The sequence below is a fragment of the Pituophis catenifer genome, unplaced genomic scaffold, assembly GCF_029215685.1.
Source record: "Pituophis catenifer annectens isolate HBS135680 unplaced genomic scaffold, rPitCat1.0.hap2 SCAF_5, whole genome shotgun sequence".
Lineage (NCBI taxonomy): Eukaryota > Metazoa > Chordata > Lepidosauria > Squamata > Colubridae > Pituophis > Pituophis catenifer.
In genome coordinates this window covers 80,470,990-80,488,244 of record NW_027256885.1, presented here as the reverse complement: position 1 = coordinate 80,488,244, position 17,255 = coordinate 80,470,990, and the positions used below count along the sequence as shown (strand labels likewise).

Below are 17,255 nucleotides of genomic sequence, written 5' to 3'. Positions count from 1 at the left end.
TTAATATTATGTCCTGTGGCATTTATGTGTTGTACTAATGATGATGTGTGTTCTTTCTTTTGTACTGAATTTTTATGTTCCTCGATGCGCACACTCATTCTTCTGTTGGTCTGTCCAATATATGTTGAGGGGCAGGAAGCATACAGGATTTCAAGGCATATACGAAATCCCTCTTTTCATAGAAAAACGTCAGTTACAATCACACAGTTTGCCCATAAGAACCAAACTGAGAACTTCAGCCAGAAGATGACAAATGTGATTTTGTCGAAACGTCGCTGCTACCCTTCTAGGGATATGTTTGCCATTACACGGGAAGAAACCCGAGATATTAACTGTACACACACACACACACACACACACGTGTGTGTGTGTGTGTGTGTGTGTGTGTTTCCTCTAGCCAGGTTTTCCCTACGTAACCAAGGTTTTTCTGCAGTTTTTCTACTGAGCTGGGGCTGCAGAAAATTTTTGGTTACGTAGGGAAAACCTGGCTAGAGGAAAAACACACATAAACCCTATGAAGAAGTAAGAAAATAGATACTATACCTTTACAGGGAGGATACATAAGATGTGGGTGTGGCCTACTGATGAAAGCAAACGAGCTGGAAATAGATCTATATAGGTCTCCCACCTAGCAGATAGAGCTTGCTGGCTGCTAGAAAAGAAAAAAGCCCAGAATTGAGTGGAAGTGATTCTACTGAGCTGGGGCTGCAGAAAAACCTTGGTTACGTAGGGAAAACCTGGCTAGAGGAAAAACACACATAAACCCTATGAAGAAGTAAGAAAATAGATACTATACCTTTACAGGGAGGATACATAAGATGTGGGTGTGGCCTACTGATGAAAGCAAACGAGCTGGAAATAGATCTATATAGGTCTCCCACCTAGCAGATAGAGCTTGCTGGCTGCTAGAAAAGAAAAAAGCCCAGAATTGAGTGGAAGTGATTCTACTGAGCTGGGGCTGCAGAAAAACCTTGGTTACGTAGGGAAAACCTGGCTAGAGGAAAAACACACATAAACCCTACGAAGAAGTAAGAATGTGTGTGTATATATATATATATATATATATATATATATATATATATATATATATATATGTATATAATTTTATTAAAACACATATTTGACATTTACACAACATACAACATATAAATATCTTATCATTTTTAAGTGTTGTTTCATAGTGGTCTTCCATTTGTTATTTTATTCTTTTTCCCCTATATCTTAGTCTAAAACTCCTTCTTCTTCCCCTCATTTTCCTTTCCCCCCCCTTCCCTTCCCCCTATGGAGATCTATGTATTTTCATTATATCTTTGATATTATACATTTCTACATTCCTGTTATATACATTTTTATTCCTCTCCATACATTTGTTATATATATATTTTGTACTTCTAATCTTCTCTCCTTATCATTATTGTTCTTTATTTCTAGTCTTGAGCCATTTATACCATTTATTCCATATTCTATAATAATCTGTCTCTTCTTTTTCCTTAATTTCTTTTGTTAATCTGTCCATCTCCACGCATTCTAAAATCTTATCTATCAGTTCTTCCTCCATTGGGATTCTTTCCTGTTTCCAATTTTTTGCATATGTTATTCGTGCTGCTGTCAAGATGTGTAGCATCAAATATTTTATTTCTTTGGAATATGGTTTTGTAAAAATTCCTAACAAGAATGTTTCTGGCTTCTTTTCTATTTGCTGTTCTGTTATTTGTTCTATCCATTTCTTAATATTTGACCAAAATTTTTTTGCTGCCGGACACGTCCACCATAAATGATAATATGTTCCTTGGGACTTCTTACATTTCCAACATGTTGCACTATTATTCGGGTGTATCTTTGCCAGTCTTGTCGGTGACAGATGCCATCTATAAAACATCTTCAACTGATTTTCCTTGTATGCCGCCGATAGTGTTAATTTTGCATTCACTTGCCACATTGTTTCCCAATTCTCCAAATCTATTGTATAATTAAAATTTTGCACCCATTTGATCATTGTATTCTTCACTGTTTCCTCCTCCATTTTATATTGTAGTAAAAATTTATAAGTTTTACTAATTAGTTTTTCTTCTGATTCTAATATAATTTTGTCTAATTCCTGTTTCTCCCTTTGAATTTCGTATGTTTTTGTATGTTCATTATATTTAGATTGGATTTGTGTGTAGGTCCACCAGTCAATTTCTCTGTTTAAGTCCGTTTCTAACTCTTGTTTTGGTTTCAATTTTCCTTGTTGTTCTATTAAGTCTTTATATCTTATTACTTTTTTAAGTTGTGTTAAATTTGGATGTCTTACTGCTTCTAATGGTGAGAGCCAAATTGGTATTTTCGTGTAGTGCTGTTTTTTAATTTTTAACCAGGTTTGTAATAGCGCATTCCTTATTATATGTCTTTGAAATAGATATGTGTTTTGTGTTTTCCATCGCAGAGAAATGAATGCCAACCCACTTGTATTTCATGCCCTTCAATTGTTAGTATTCTATTATTTTTTAATTCGATCCATTCTTTTAACCAGGATAAACCTGCCGCTTGATAATAAATTTCCCATTTTGGGAGTGCTGTTGCTCCTCTGTCTTTTGTGTCCTGTAGTAATTTAAGTTTAATATGTGGGCGCTTCCCCTGTCATATAAATTTGGATGTTATTTTATTCAATATTTCAATTTTTTTTCCAATTTTATTGGTATAACCTGAAATAAAAATAAAAGTTTTGGTAAAACGTTCATTTTAATGGTAGAGATCCTTCCCATTAGTGATATCTGTAAATTTCTCCAATTGTCTAAATCTTTCTTTATCTGTATTATTAATTTATCGTAATTATTTTCTTTTATTGACGAATTTCTTGCCGATAGCCAAATCCCTAGATATTTTATTTTCTTAGTTGTTTGAATTTATGTAATGTTCTCCAGCTCTTTTTCTTGTTCCTTTGTGAGATTTTTTGTTATTAATTTTGATTAATTTTGATTTATTTTTAATCCTGCCTCTTCTCCAAATTCTTCTAATTTCTTAAGCAGTTTTGGTGCTGACTCTAGTGGTTCTTCTACTATAAACACAAGATCGTCAGCGAAGGCCTGAACCTTGTATTCTTCTCTCCTTATCTTTAGCCCTTTAATTTCTTGGTCTTCTCTGACCTTTTTTAAAAGGATCTCCAATGTTAAGATATACAATAGTGGAGAAAGTGGGCATCCCTGCCTCACCCCTTTTGTTATGCCAAATTGGTCTGTGGTATCATCATTCATAATTATTCTTGCCGTTTGTTTTGTATAAATTTCCCCTATAACTTTTTCAAATTTTGTCCCAAATTGCATAATTTTTGTTGCCCCATTAGAAATTTCCAATTTAAATTATTGAACACTTTTTGGGCATCAAGGAAAATCAGTGAAACTTGTTTTTCTGGATGTGATTCGTAATACTCTAATGTGTTTATTATTATTCTCATATTATTCTTGATCTGTCAGCCTGGCAGAAATCCATTTTGGTCCGAGTGTATATAATTATTTAATACTTTTTTGATTCTTTCCACTATAATTCTTTCCACTATAAGAGCCTTGATAGTACAGTGGTTTAGTGCACCCTGTTATTAACACAGCTGCCTGCAATTTCTGCTGGTTCGAATCTCTCCAAGGCTCAAGGTTGACTCAGCCTTCCATCCTTTCTAAGGTAGGTGAAATGAGGACCCAGTTTGTGGGGGCAATAAGCTGACTTTGTATAAAATATACAAAAGAATGAAGGCTATTGCTTAACGCATTGTAAGCCACCCTGAGTCTCCGGAGAAGGGCAACATATAAATCAAATTTAAAAAAAAAAAAATTACTGCAAATATCTTGTAATCTGTATTCAGCAAGGAGATTGGTCTGTAATTTTGAATTAACTGGTGGTCCATATCTTCTTTGGGTATGATAGTAATTATTGCCTCTGTCCAGGTTGTTGGAATTTTTTCCTTCTCCAAAGCCTCATTATATAGTTCTAACATGGTTTCTCCCAATATTTCCTGTACGTTTTTGTATAGTTCCACCGGTAGCCCGTCTGGCCCTGGTGTTTTATTGTTTTTTTTGTTTTTTCGGTGCCAATTCAAATTCAAGTTTAGTTATCGGTCTATTTAATATTTCTCTTTGTTCTTCTGTGATTGTTGCCATTTCTGATCCTTCTATATATTGTTTTACTTTTTCCTCCTCTACTTCTTCTTGTTTGTATAGTTTTGAAAAGAATGTCTGAATAATTTCCTTTTTGGCTTCTCTTCTATATTGAATTTCCCCTTTTTCGTCTCTGAGTTGATAAATCATTCTTTCATCCTTTTCTTTTTTCAATTTATATGCCAACCATCTGCCTGTTTTATTCACAAACTCAAAATAGTTTTGTTTTGCCATTTTTATTTTCCTGGTTATTCCTGGTTTTATCAAATTTAATTTATGTTTAATTATATTCCATTCCTCTTTTATTTTTTTATTTTGACGATGTTTTTGTAGTTTATATTCTGTGTTTTTTAATTCTTCATATAGTTTGTCTAGCTGTTGTCTCCTCTCTTTACTTTTCTTCCCTATATATGCAATCGTCAGTCCTCTTATGTATGCTTTTGTTGTATCCCAAGTATTCTGTAAGGAAGTATCCTCTTTTTTATTTATCTTTAAAAATAATTCTAATTCCTTTTCTAGCATTTGTTTAAACCCTTTTTCTTTACATATTTTTTGATTCATTGTCCATCTCCTAAATCTTTTTTTCCCCTTCCATTTTATAAGTATTGGGTTGTGATCTGCCCATTTATTTACTCCTATCTCTATTTTTTCTACCCCTCTCCTAATATCCGCCGTCATCCAAGCCATATCAATTCTAGACCAGGATTGGTGTGGATGAGAGTAAAATGTATATTGATTCTCATCTTCATGTGTTTCCCTCCAAACATCTCTCTGATTCATTTCCGCGGCCATATTGAAGAATTCTTTTGGCAGTGTTTCTTTCTTTTTCTTGTTTTTCTTACTACTTTTGTAATCTTTTTTGGGATCTACTATAGCGTTATAATTTCCAATTAGGCAGATATCATCATATTCTAATTCTAATATTTTTTTGTGTATTCCTTTAAAAAATTCCTGTTGATTTTGGTTAGGGGCATATATTACTACTAATAGTGATTTTTTCTTTTCTACTTCTAACTCAACCATCACAGTTCTTCCTTCCTCCTCTGCATATATTAATTTCGATTGTATCCTTTCTTTTACATAAACCACTACTCCCCTTTTTTTTCTTTCTTTTTTTTTTTTGCATCAGAGATGTATATAGTTTTCCTAATTTTGGGTTTTCTAATATTTTTTGGTATCCTTTTTTGATATGTACCTCCTGGAGGCATATCACATCTGCTTCTAATTTTCATAGTTTTGTAAATGTTTGCATTCTTTTCTTTGGTGCGTTTAATCCATTTATATTTACCGAGAGAAGTTTAATTGCCTCTTCCATTGCCTAGTGTAGCTGTTTTTTGGTGTGTCTTGTCTCCATCCGTCTTTTTGCTTTCGCACCTTCTCTTTCCTCTCGTTCTTTTTCTTGACTCTCTCTTACTTCTTTCTCTTGCTCTGCTTCTTCTATTTGCTCTTCCTCCTGGCTTCTACTTTCTGTTTCTTCTTTACTTTCCTGTTCCTCTTCCTGTGTAAAGTGCAAGTTATAGAATTCTCTTGCTTTCTCTGGTGTGTATACTTTATACTTTTTGTCTTGCCATGTGATTAAAATCCCATCCGGTGTTAGCCATCTAAACATTATTTTACTGTATATCTGATCAATTGGGTTGTTAAGAACTGGTATTGTTGGCGTTGGTTGTCAACGTTCCAAATTAGGCTTTCTTCCAGCGCTGACATAACAAGATGAACTTTTACCTAGTTTTGTATGTTACAGATAGTGTTTCCTGGGAGACGAGGATGGGGGCTACGTTCCTGTGAAAAGAACGTGCCGGGATGTAGAGATGGATCTGTATGATGGCCAATGGGACATTGGGGTTGGAGAGCGGAAGAGGAGGGGGTTGGAAGGAGGGGCCAGTTTGGCTCAATTTGAATCAGAAATGTCGGATATTGCTATTCTTAAAATAAAAATGATTCATTAGACAGTTTGCACTTGAGAATGAAGTTTATTCAAGATAGCACCGAAACCTGACAGACAGCCAAACTCTCCTCCAAATCCAGGCTGGCTGAGTTTAAATCATCCCGTCCCCTCCCAGACATCTGGTCGGACGGACTATGGCTGAAGCCAAGCTCTCGGAGGAAAGCCTGCTTCAAGAAACGGGAGGAGCAGAAGCGGTCGTGATTCCAGCCAACTTGGAAAATACAAAGGTTCAACTTTCTCCACCTTCCCTCCCCGCAGAACTTCAAGCAAAGAAACGTGAGGCAGATAAGTACCCGGGGACTGTGCCAAAAGCCTTAGAGGCGGAATTTCCTTTTGCAAATGTAAAAGATAAAGAAAAACCCCTAAGTGAATTGGGAAGGGCGAGCTGGGGATGGGAATGGCAGCGAAGCCCAGACAAGGCAGCACCTCCCCACCCCAGGATGAGAGACGAGGCAGAGGACTATCAACACCAAGGCTGGCCCTCCAGAGCTCAGCACAGAGAGGAGAGGGCAGAGAGGGAGGAGCCACCCCAGTTCAGAGGGAAGTTCGATGGTGACCCAGACAACCTCGCCCAATTCCTCGATTCAGCTGAGATATACATAGAGCAGTTCGGACACCTCTACCCTTTCCCCAGAGCCCTAGTGAATGCTATCTCGGAAGGGCTGGAGGGAGAAGCAAAGAGGTGGTCAGCATCACTCTACAAATACAGGGCCCCCCAGCTACAAGATGCGGATGGGTTCTTGCAACTATTGAGAGCCTGTTATGAGGAGGAGGAGGAGGACCCCTATGTGGAAGACGAGCTCAGAAACCTAATGCAGAGGGGGAAGCCTATCAGAGAGCATATCCGTGAATTCAGGAGAGTCATTGGGACACTGCCTCCCCTACCAGAGCGATTGCTGGTGTATTTTTTTAGAACAAGCCTAGATAAAAGAATTTCCCAAGTGACTGCCTATCGTGACATCCCAAACCGACTCGCTGAATGGTTCCGGGTAGCGATAAAAGTCGACAGAGGGCTGCGGGCGAGTGACACGTCAAAACCACCAGAGGAAAAGGAGAGAGGCCGACCAGACCAGGGGCCACTCAACAGACAAGAAACCCCAACATCACAGCCCTCCTACAGACCAACTGCCCCACGGAGCCCACTGAAATGCTACAGATGTGGAGGAAGCGGCCACATAGCAGCAAGATGTGGAATGCCTAGACCGGGACCAGCTCCACCGCCCAAAGCACGACCGGAACGAGGGCCCAAGCGCGTCACCCACGTACCGCGGGAAGCTCCCCAAATCCCTGAGTTTTTCGCTCATCTGACCGAAACCAGAGGAATCCCAGAGGAGGGAGATCAGTCCCCCGAACCCTATGACACGGAAGACGAAGGCGAGGATGACCCGATGGTGAGTGGACCCGTCCATCCTTTTCTTTTCCCCATACGCCTAACAGCCCCCAAAACAGGGGCCCAAGAGACTTTCCAAGCCCTAATAGACTCGGGTAGCACACGGTGCCTAATCAACCTACCCACAGTTCTAAAATTGGGAATCCGAGCTAAACAGCTCAAACAACCAATTCGCTTCGAGCATGTTGATGGGTCCCTAGTGGGAGGAACGTACGCCACACACTTGACTGAACCCGTGAGACTAGAACTCGCAGATCACTGGGAGACGATCCGCTTCATAATAGCCCCCAAGATGACAGAACCAGTCATATTGGGACTCTCATGGCTCGACAAATGGGGCCCAATCATTTGGTGGCAAGAGGGAACCCGCAGGCTGAGAATAGCAAAGGGGCCCCAACCCCTGCCGCCCCGACCAGAAGAATTCCCTCCCACGCTGAAACCCCAAAGCAGCCCTCCACTACAGAAGAAAACACCACCAACACAAGGGTCCCTCCCAGAAGGTGCAGCAAAGCAATTGGCAGCCGCACCCACCACCGCTTGTAACGCAAACCAGATCCCAAGGGAGTACCAAGACCTTGCGGGGGTATTCAGCGAGGCCGAGTGTGACATTCTGCCCCCCCCACCGCGAGACCGATTGTGCCATCGAGATTATCCCAGGAGCGAAACTACCCAAACCTAAAATGTATGCCATGACGCCCCGAGAAATGCAGGAAATGCAGGACTACATAGACAAAAACTTACAAAGGGGATTTATTGAACCAGTGAAACCAAGGGTAGCGGCGCCGGTCATGTTTAAAGAGAAAAAGGACGGCTCCATGAGACTGGTGGTCGACTTTCGAAGTATCAACACTGTTTGCGTACACAACTTGTACCCCCTCCCCCTCATGAAAGACATGTTAGCCCACCTAGCTAAAGGGAAGGTTTTCACCAAACTAGACCTTCGAGAAGCTTATTACCGAGTACGCATAAAGGCAGGAGATGAATGGAAAACAGCATTCAACTGCCCCCTGGGTAGTTTCCAGTTTAAAGTAATGCCTTTTGGATTGCAAGGAGCCCCGGCAGTATTCATGCAGTTAATAAACAAAGTCTTACATGAACACCTTTACAAAGGGGTCCTTGTCTACCTGGATGATATTCTTATCTACACGGAGACCATAGACGAACATATACCCCTTGTCCGCCAAGTACTGAAAAAACTGCTACGGGCAAACCTATATGTCAAACTGCCAAAATGCGATTTCCACCAATCACGGCTAGACTACCTGGGCTACCGAGTATCAAATGAGGGGATAGAGATGGACCCAGCCAAGGTCCAATCAGTTCTACAATGGCAGCCCCCTCGCACCCCCAGACAACTGCAAAGTTTTCTAGGCTTTGCGAATTTCTACAGACAATTCATCCCCTCGTTCACGAAGATTGCCAAACCTTTGATGGACCTCCTAAAGACAGGAAGCCCAGCGATGAAACCTCGCCCGGGACAACCCCTACAGTGGGACCTGACCTGCCAACAGGCATTTGAGATGCTAAAAGGACTGTTCGCGAAAGAACCTGTCTTAAAACACCCGGATCCGGAACAGCCTTTTGTCATCCAAGCAGACGCAAGTGATGTGGCAGTAGGAGCCGTGTTACTCCAAAAGAACAACCAAGGTGATCTACAACCCTGCGCCTACACCTCCCACAAACTCACCGATACGGAGAGGCGATGGGCGGCGTGGGAGAAGGAAGTGTTTGCAGTAAGGTGGGCCTTGTTGACCTGGCGGCACCTTCTAGAGGGAGGCCAGAAACCATTTGAAGTCTGGACTGATCATAAAAACCTAGAGGCTCTAAAAACCCCACGAAAACTGTCGCCCAGGCAAGTGCGGTGGGCACAATACTTCAATCGTTTCAATTTCGAGCTTAAGCACATCCCAGGAGGGAGAAATTTCCTGGCTGATGCCCTCTCCCGGATGCCCCAATACAACAGTGAGCGGGAGCAGGTAGTGAATGCCATCATCCCCTCCACCCAAGCTGCGGCCCAAGTGATCACCAGACGGCAACGACGTGACCAGCAAGGCCAACTTGCAAGTGACTTAACTGCAAAATTAAAAAATGAAACGCTGACCGACCCCTGGTATCGGGACAATCAACATCTCTTGACAAAAAGAGATGAACTAGCATGGAGGGGGACAAAACTCTATGTCCCACAGAGTTTACGCATCCTGATTCTCAAGAGGAGCCACGACGTTAAACCAGCAGGACACTTCGGGTTCCTAAAGACTCTGCACCTAGTACGAAGGCAGTTCTGGTGGCCACACATGAGAAAGGACGTAGACAGTTATGTAAAAAGCTGCACCATTTGTGCCACGATGAAGACAAGGCCAGGGTGCCCGCCTGGATTGTTGCAACCAGTAGCTGAGCCAACAAGACCATGGGAGGAGATTGCAATGGACTTTATAGTAGACCTACCGAGGAGCAGTGGAAATACAGTGATCTGGACTGTAATAGACTTATTCTCCAAACAGGCACACTTCATTCCTTGTAGTGGACTGCCTTCAGCCCGTCAGTTATCCAAACTGTTCCTGAAACACATTTACCGCCTACATGGAGTCCCCAGGAGAATAATTTCCGACAGAGGGGTCCAGTTTACAGCAAAGTTCTGGAGGGAGTTCCTACGATCCATAGGTTCATCCCAAGGGCTCAGCTCAGCATTTCACCCGAGCACCAATGGGGGGGCAGAAAGACTGAACGCTATGATAGAACAGTATTTAAGATGCTACGTCGACTACCAGCAGTCCAATTGGGCAGACCTCCTATCTTTTGCGGAGGTTGCATATAATAATGCTGTCCACAGCAGCACGGGGCTAACCCCGTTCAAAATAGTGAGTGGCATGGATTTTGTTCCCATGCCAGAATACCCGAGGGAGCCCCCTTCCTCAGTCAGTTTGACCGACTGGATGGCAATGTTGAGACAAACTTGGGAAAATGTTAAGAGGGCGCTGGCAAAGGCGGCTCAATCTTATAAGGAACAAGCAGACAAGCACCGAACTCCCCAAAGACCATTTCAGCTGGGAGAGAAAGTTTACCTCTCCACCAAGTACTTGAGACTTAGACTCCCGAGCAGGAAATTGGGCCCAAAATTTATAGGACCATTTCCTATAATAAAAATAATCAACCCCGTTACAGTGCAATTGCAGTTGCCACGGCTTTTGGGGAAAATTCACCCCATTTTTCACAGTAGCCTTCTAAAACCTGTAGTAGGGTCTACTTTAAGGCCAACACCACGTGAACCCCCTGGGCCCCTGGTTGTTGGGGGCCAAACGCACTACGAAGTGCAGCGGATTCTTGATTCAAGATGGCACAGGGGGCGCCTTCAGTACTTAATTAAATGGAAGGGTTACCCATTGTCAGAGGCTTCCTGGGTGAAGAGCGCAAACATTCAAGCTGATCGCCTTATAGCAAAATTCCATGCAGACCACCCGGGAAAGCCGGGGGGGGGGGTGCACAGCCAGGGAGGGGCTGATGAGACTAATCTTGTTGTGTTTTCCCTATGGGATAGGTGATGTCGCAGAAGTGAAGGGAGAGGGGCCGGATGTCAGCGTTCCAAATTAGGCTTTCTTCCAGCGCTGACATAACAAGATGAACTTTTACCTAGTTTTGTATGTTACAGATAGTGTTTCCTGGGAGACGAGGATGGGGGCTACATTCCTGTGAAAAGAACGTGCCGGGATGTAGAGATGGATCTGTATGATGGCCAATGGGACATTGGGGTTGGAGAGCGGAAGAGGAGGGGGTTGGAAGGAGGGGCCAGTTTGGCTCAATTTGAATCAGAAATGTCGGATATTGCTATTCTTAAAATAAAAATGATTCATTAGACAGTTTGCACTTGAGAATGAAGTTTATTCAAGATAGCACCGAAACCTGACAGTTGGTTTCTAATTCTTCGAGGTATTTGCTTTAAAATTATGATTTCCTTACCCTTACTGTATATGTCAAAGTTTCTTCTCTTGATTTTCTGTAGACTTCATCTCTAATTGTTCGTTTTGAGAATCTAACATGCACTTCCCTCGCCAGTCGATGCCTTCTTATGTAATTAGTATGTACCCGATATATTTCATCCAACTGTCCTTTTATTTCTGACTTGTCTCTTTGTATTATTTCTGACACTATCTCTGCCATTTTTTCGCCCAAGTCTTCATCTTTTTCTTCTATTATATTTTGAAAGCACAAGAAGTATGAAGCTTTCTCCATCTCGAGCATCGCTATTGAGTCAGACAATTCCTTATTTAGTTGAAAATCTTTTTGCTCCATTGCCTCCACTTTTGTCTCTACTTGGTCTATTTTTGTTTCTGCTTTCTTAATTCTTTGTTCGTTTTCTGTTATGTTTGTTGGATATCCCCAATTTTATCATTCATATTTTTAATGTCCTCTTTTACTTCTCCTATTTCATTTTTGATTTCTGCAAGAAACATTATCATTTCTCCGTGATTATCCGCCATTTTTTCTTGTGCTTTTAATAACGTTTCTTGAATCATTTGAAACATATTCTGCATAGCATTTAGTGTCATTTCTGGTTTTTCTTTTTCTTTTTCTTTTCCTATCATGTTGTCTATTGTTCTTTGTTGTAGTGGTGATGCAACTGTTGTTGTAGGATTTACAGTTGGTTTTTTTTCCTGTTTTCACTATAGTGGTTATAGTTGACATTTTTAATGCTCGTGTGAAGTTTTCCCACACTAACATATAAATATTAATCATTGATCTTTCTCCCCCATTTTTTTTTGGGGGGGGGGATATACTTATACTTTTTTCTCTACCTTTTGCTTATTCAACACAATTTTAAATATACACACCTTTATCTTTATCTTATATATGTTTCCAATTATTCTATTTATGTAAATATACACTATAGCATAATACTTGAAGCTTCTAACAATATCACAATATAATTAATTATTATCTTGCAAATTCTCAATTATTACTTTACAATTTTTCCAATCAATGTAATTATAGTTAATTTCTCTTTTCTTCTTTAATTCCTTATCCTCTTTAACATTCCGCCTTTTCAAACTTTATAAATTCACAATACAATAAATAACTATAACTGTAATTCAATTCTTCCCCACCCTTACTTTACTGTTTATGGATATATTTTTGTATATAGGAATAAGAGTATATATTTTATTCTTTCCTTGTTGTTATTTGATGCTCCTTCTCTTCTCCAATCTTGCTTCTAGTTGTAATTGTAGTTATTTTCTATCATGCAATAACGTCAGTCCTCTCTCCAATCTCAGTCTCTCTCCTTAAATCCGTTACAGTCACCAATCACACTTTAAGTCCCACAAATTTTTCAAGAGTTCCTTAATTTCTCCTTTACCTTTTAGAATTATTTAGTCTTTCCGTCTCCGTCTCCATCTCAGGGTCTTAAGCCTGTCACTCCTCCAATTCTGCTGACTCACTCGCTGGGTTCCTCCTTCCCCCGCGCTGTTCTCTTTTCTCTCCTGCTGCGCTTCCCCTTTAATCCGCCGCTGCTTGTTAGTCTGTCCTTTTTGCGCCCACCTCAGTCCGTGCTTCTCCATGTTATTCCGATTCCTCCTTTGGGTCTATTTCGATCTGCCACTCAAAACCACTATCTTCACTCTTTGCTTCCCTCTAGATGGCTGCCATTGCTCCTATCCGCCTTAAAGGCCAACTTCCTCTCCACCAGCTTTAAAGCAGTTTGTCCTTTGTCCTCCCTGGCAATAGCGTGTCGCCCGGGGGCTTCGGAACTTCCCCTTTTATTTCCCGATCCCTACAGGATCACAGATGCCCTAAAAGAGCTTCTAACAGAGAGTTTTTTGGGTTCCAGAAACGGCACCCCGTTTCCTCAACCTCTCCACGATGATGTCACCGCCGGAAGTCTCCCAACTTTCTCTTTTAATTAGGTGAAAACTGCAGGAACCTTCAGAGTCGGTTTTTACCAGATCTGTGCCAATATGATATTTCCAATAAAGCTATTCTTTGAGGAATTCACCTGCCTTGGAGTTTTGCTTGCTATGGGACTATTACTTGGAACCCTGACAGCCAACTTATCAGCAGCAGAATGTAGAAGATAGTAAAGGGCAGCTGGGATGGCAGAGTGAAGGGCAGCAGGGGTGACTGGGCTGGGGTTCCTGGGGCAGCTGCTTTGTGCTATGCCCTTAGGGTTCCCTGGGCATTTAGCACTTCCTGGGGTGCAGCATCTTTTTGCTGTGCTGTTGGGCTTTCTCAAGTGTTTGGTGCTTCATGGGGTGTGGCAGCTTTGTGTCATGCTGCTGGACCAGGCTTGGGCAGGTGAGGCTTCCGGGGCAGCTGTGGCTTTGCTGTGGCTCAGGGGCTTCTTACAGCCCCAAGAAGCCCCTAAGCCACAGCATATTCTTTCTCTGGCCTCCTTGTGATTGTGCTGCATGACAACATTCCCCCAACTCGTGCATAGCCTGTGCTGGGTCTCCCCACCCCCCTGCAGCACCCCTGCACTCCTTACCTGGGACTCTCTCTGCTACCCACTTAACACCCCACGTGTCTGGAGCTATGACTGCAACTGGGACTGCCAGGAATGCTATCACTAAGCATTGCAGTCACATGATGTCTCACTTTACAACCGCATCATTTAGTGACATAAATTCTGGTCCCAAATTTGTTTGTAAGTTGAGGACTACCTGTAATGTAGCCTTACAATAAAGTAGAATTAGCTCATCTAGTCATCTTTCTTGTCTGGTTTACCTGGGAAGGCTGACCAATTTGAAAGTCTGCTACTCTCTACCAAAGAGGAATTTCAGGAATGGCCTCCAATCATCAAGGAAATCTGCTGTTTGTTGAGCATCTGGCTGCTGTGTTGTTGCAACACCAGCAGCAAGTGGAAGCATAGATAACCAATTTTAAGAATGCTACGATACAACTAACAGCTGGGGCAGAATTTGTCTCAACCTGTGGTAGCACAACACAAACCAGACGGCAGGCAGTACAGTATAGTGGAATATCTTTTAAAGATAAGCAACTGGTAATTCTAGGATCCCAGAAAACTATGACCCTAACTTCCAAGTGGAATCCATTTAATTATTGTAAGTGAAGACTATGGTTTTGCTCCTAAAGTAGTACCTTGTACACATAGCACAAAAATGTTAATTGCCCAGGAAAAATAATTACTGTTTCTCATTTGGAAGTAATGATAATGAAGTAGCTAGGGATCTTTCTTCTAAGTTTTGAACACAAGTAGAATTTACCTGAGGTCTCTCTCATGCATCCAAACTAAGTGTCTAATTAGGGGCAGGGAGAGGTCAAAGGAAGGGTGAAATGGGAATCAGCAGTCAGTGTACAGTAGTGGCCAAAATTGTGGAAACCTTTTGGAAAAAGTGTATTTTTGAGGTTTGATGGCTAATAACACCACTTTTTTTGGAGTTTCAAGATAATCATATTCCACTGCTGGAATGGCCTGGGAATAGCCCAGACATTAACCCAACTGAAAATCTATGGAGCCGACTAAAGAAACTTGTTAGTCAGAAGAGACCCAGCAATAAAACCCAGTTAATAGAAGCAATCATTCAATCTTGGTTTCACATTATAACAGCTGCAGAACTAAAAGACTTGGTTCACTCCATGGGAAGATGTTGTAAGGCCATAATTCATGCTAAATTCATCTGGATGGGGAGGAACAGGCTCAGGCTCAACCCATCCAAGACCGAGTGGCTGTGGTTTCCGACGTCCTGATATAGTCAGTTGACGCCATCACTGACTATTGGGGGCGAATCATTGGCCCCCACGGAGAGGGCTCGCAACTTGGGCGTCCTCCTGGATTCACGGCTGTCTTTAGAAGACCACTTGACGGCCGTGACCAGGAGGATTTTTCATCAGGTTCGCCTGATTCGCCAGTTGCGTCCCTTTCTGGATCGGGACTCATTACGCACGGTCACTCATGCCCTCGTCACCTCCCGCCTGGACTATTGCAATGCTCTCTACATGGGGCTCCCCTTGAGGAGCACCCGGAGGCTCCAACTGGCGCAGAGTGCGGCCGCGCGGGTGGTAATGGGAGCGACATGGCGCTCCCATGTAACACCTCTCCTGCGCGAGCTGCACTGGCTCCCGGTGGTCTTCCGGGTGCGCTTCAAGGTTTTGGTTACCACCTTTAAAGCGCTCCATGGCTTAGGACCTGGTTATCTACAGCAGTGGTCCCCAACCTTTTTATCGCCGCGGACCAATCAGCCTTTGATAATTTTACCGTGGCCCGCTGAGCGCGCGCAGGGGTGGGGGCTTTGGGCCACACGTGCGTACCTGCGCGGAGCTCTCTTCCCTGGAGCCTTTGCGCACGGCCCAGGAGCTTTTGCGCACGGCCCAGGAGCTTTTGCGCACGGCCCAGGAGCCTTTGCGCTGCAGCGTTCATGTCCCCCGGCCGCTGCGCGGCCCGGTGCCAGGTACTCCACGGCCCGGCACCGGTCCGCGGACCGGGGGTTGGGGACCACTGATCTACAGGACCGCCTACTACCACCAATAGCCTCCCACTGGCCAGTACGCTCTCATAGAGAGGGACTCCTCTGGGTGCCGTCAGCCAAACAGTGTCGACTGGCGGCCCCTAGGGGGAGAGCCTTCTCTGTGGGGGCACCTACCACCTGGAATGAGCTCCCCCCAGAGATATGGAGGATCCCGGATCTGCGCACCTTCCGCCGCACTTTGAAGACCTTTTTATTCCATCAGGCGGGCTTGGCCTAATCTCTTCCCTTTTTTAAATATGTAAATTTTAATCTGTTTTTAAATTATTGGGGTGTTTTAATCTGTCTGGGCCAAAATGATTTAATTTGATTTTATCTGGTTTTTAAATTTTTTGTATCTATGTATTTTATTGTTGGCTGTTCACCGCCCTGAGTCCTTCGGGAGTAGGGTGGTATACAAATCAAATAAACTAAACTAAACTAAACTAAACTAAACTAAACTAAACTAAACTAAACTAAACTAAACTAAACTAAACTAAACTAAACTAAACTAAACTAAACTAAACTAAAGGTTACCCAACTAAGTATTAACTGATGTGATAGTTTTTGTATATCTTGTTTTTTCTACGTGTTTCACTTTTCTTCTTTATACTGTAACTGCTATTCTAATAGCAAATCCTTCATAAAAGTTATTGCATTACATTCTTGATTAAATTATCTTTCCATTGATATATAATTTTATGGTACTACTCCCAAAATAAGTGGTGTTATTAGCTAGTTTTAGAAAATTGAAGGCAGTGCCCCTAAGCGTGCAGAAGTGCCTTTTCCTCAGTCTTGAAGGAATTCAGCCTGAAAATGGGGAAGAGTAAAGTAGGTCAGAAGCTTAAGCTTCCAGGGAAATTTGAACACAGGATCTTCCATTAGAAAGTAAGGGTTGTCCATGGTCACTGCTGCAACTCAAACCCTTCTCACTTATGCCAACGAGCCATTTTATTTCCCTGGGTCCAGAAATGAGTGCTAGAATTAACTAGCTGGAGACAAGTGTGTATTTCTAGCAAGCAGAGTCTGCAAGCATACTCATTTTCCTCTTATCTCCCAACATACTTTTCTTGTTTCCAAGGCCAGAGTTATTCACTTACTCAAACTGCTCACATTAGAGAGCCCCAGGTACCACAAATGGAGCACCTGATACACTTTTTTTGGGAGTAGTATTCTAGTACTATATATTGTACTATATACTACTGTATACACTATACTATACTATACTATACTATACTATACTATACTATACTATACTATACTATACTATACTATACTATACTATACTATGATATTCTACTATACTGTACTGTATTAATAATTTTTATTTATGCATG

The 17,255-nt window shown here is 42.1% G+C and overlaps 1 protein-coding gene across 1 annotated transcript in view; it reads right to left on the bottom strand.

Moving 5' to 3' along the window:
* The window catches only part of FAM171A2 (family with sequence similarity 171 member A2), a gene marked incomplete at its 5' end in the record, with an annotated part of 196,821 nt that overhangs the window by 39,322 nt on the left and 140,244 nt on the right, over positions 1-17,255 (bottom strand). The window lies entirely within an intron of this gene.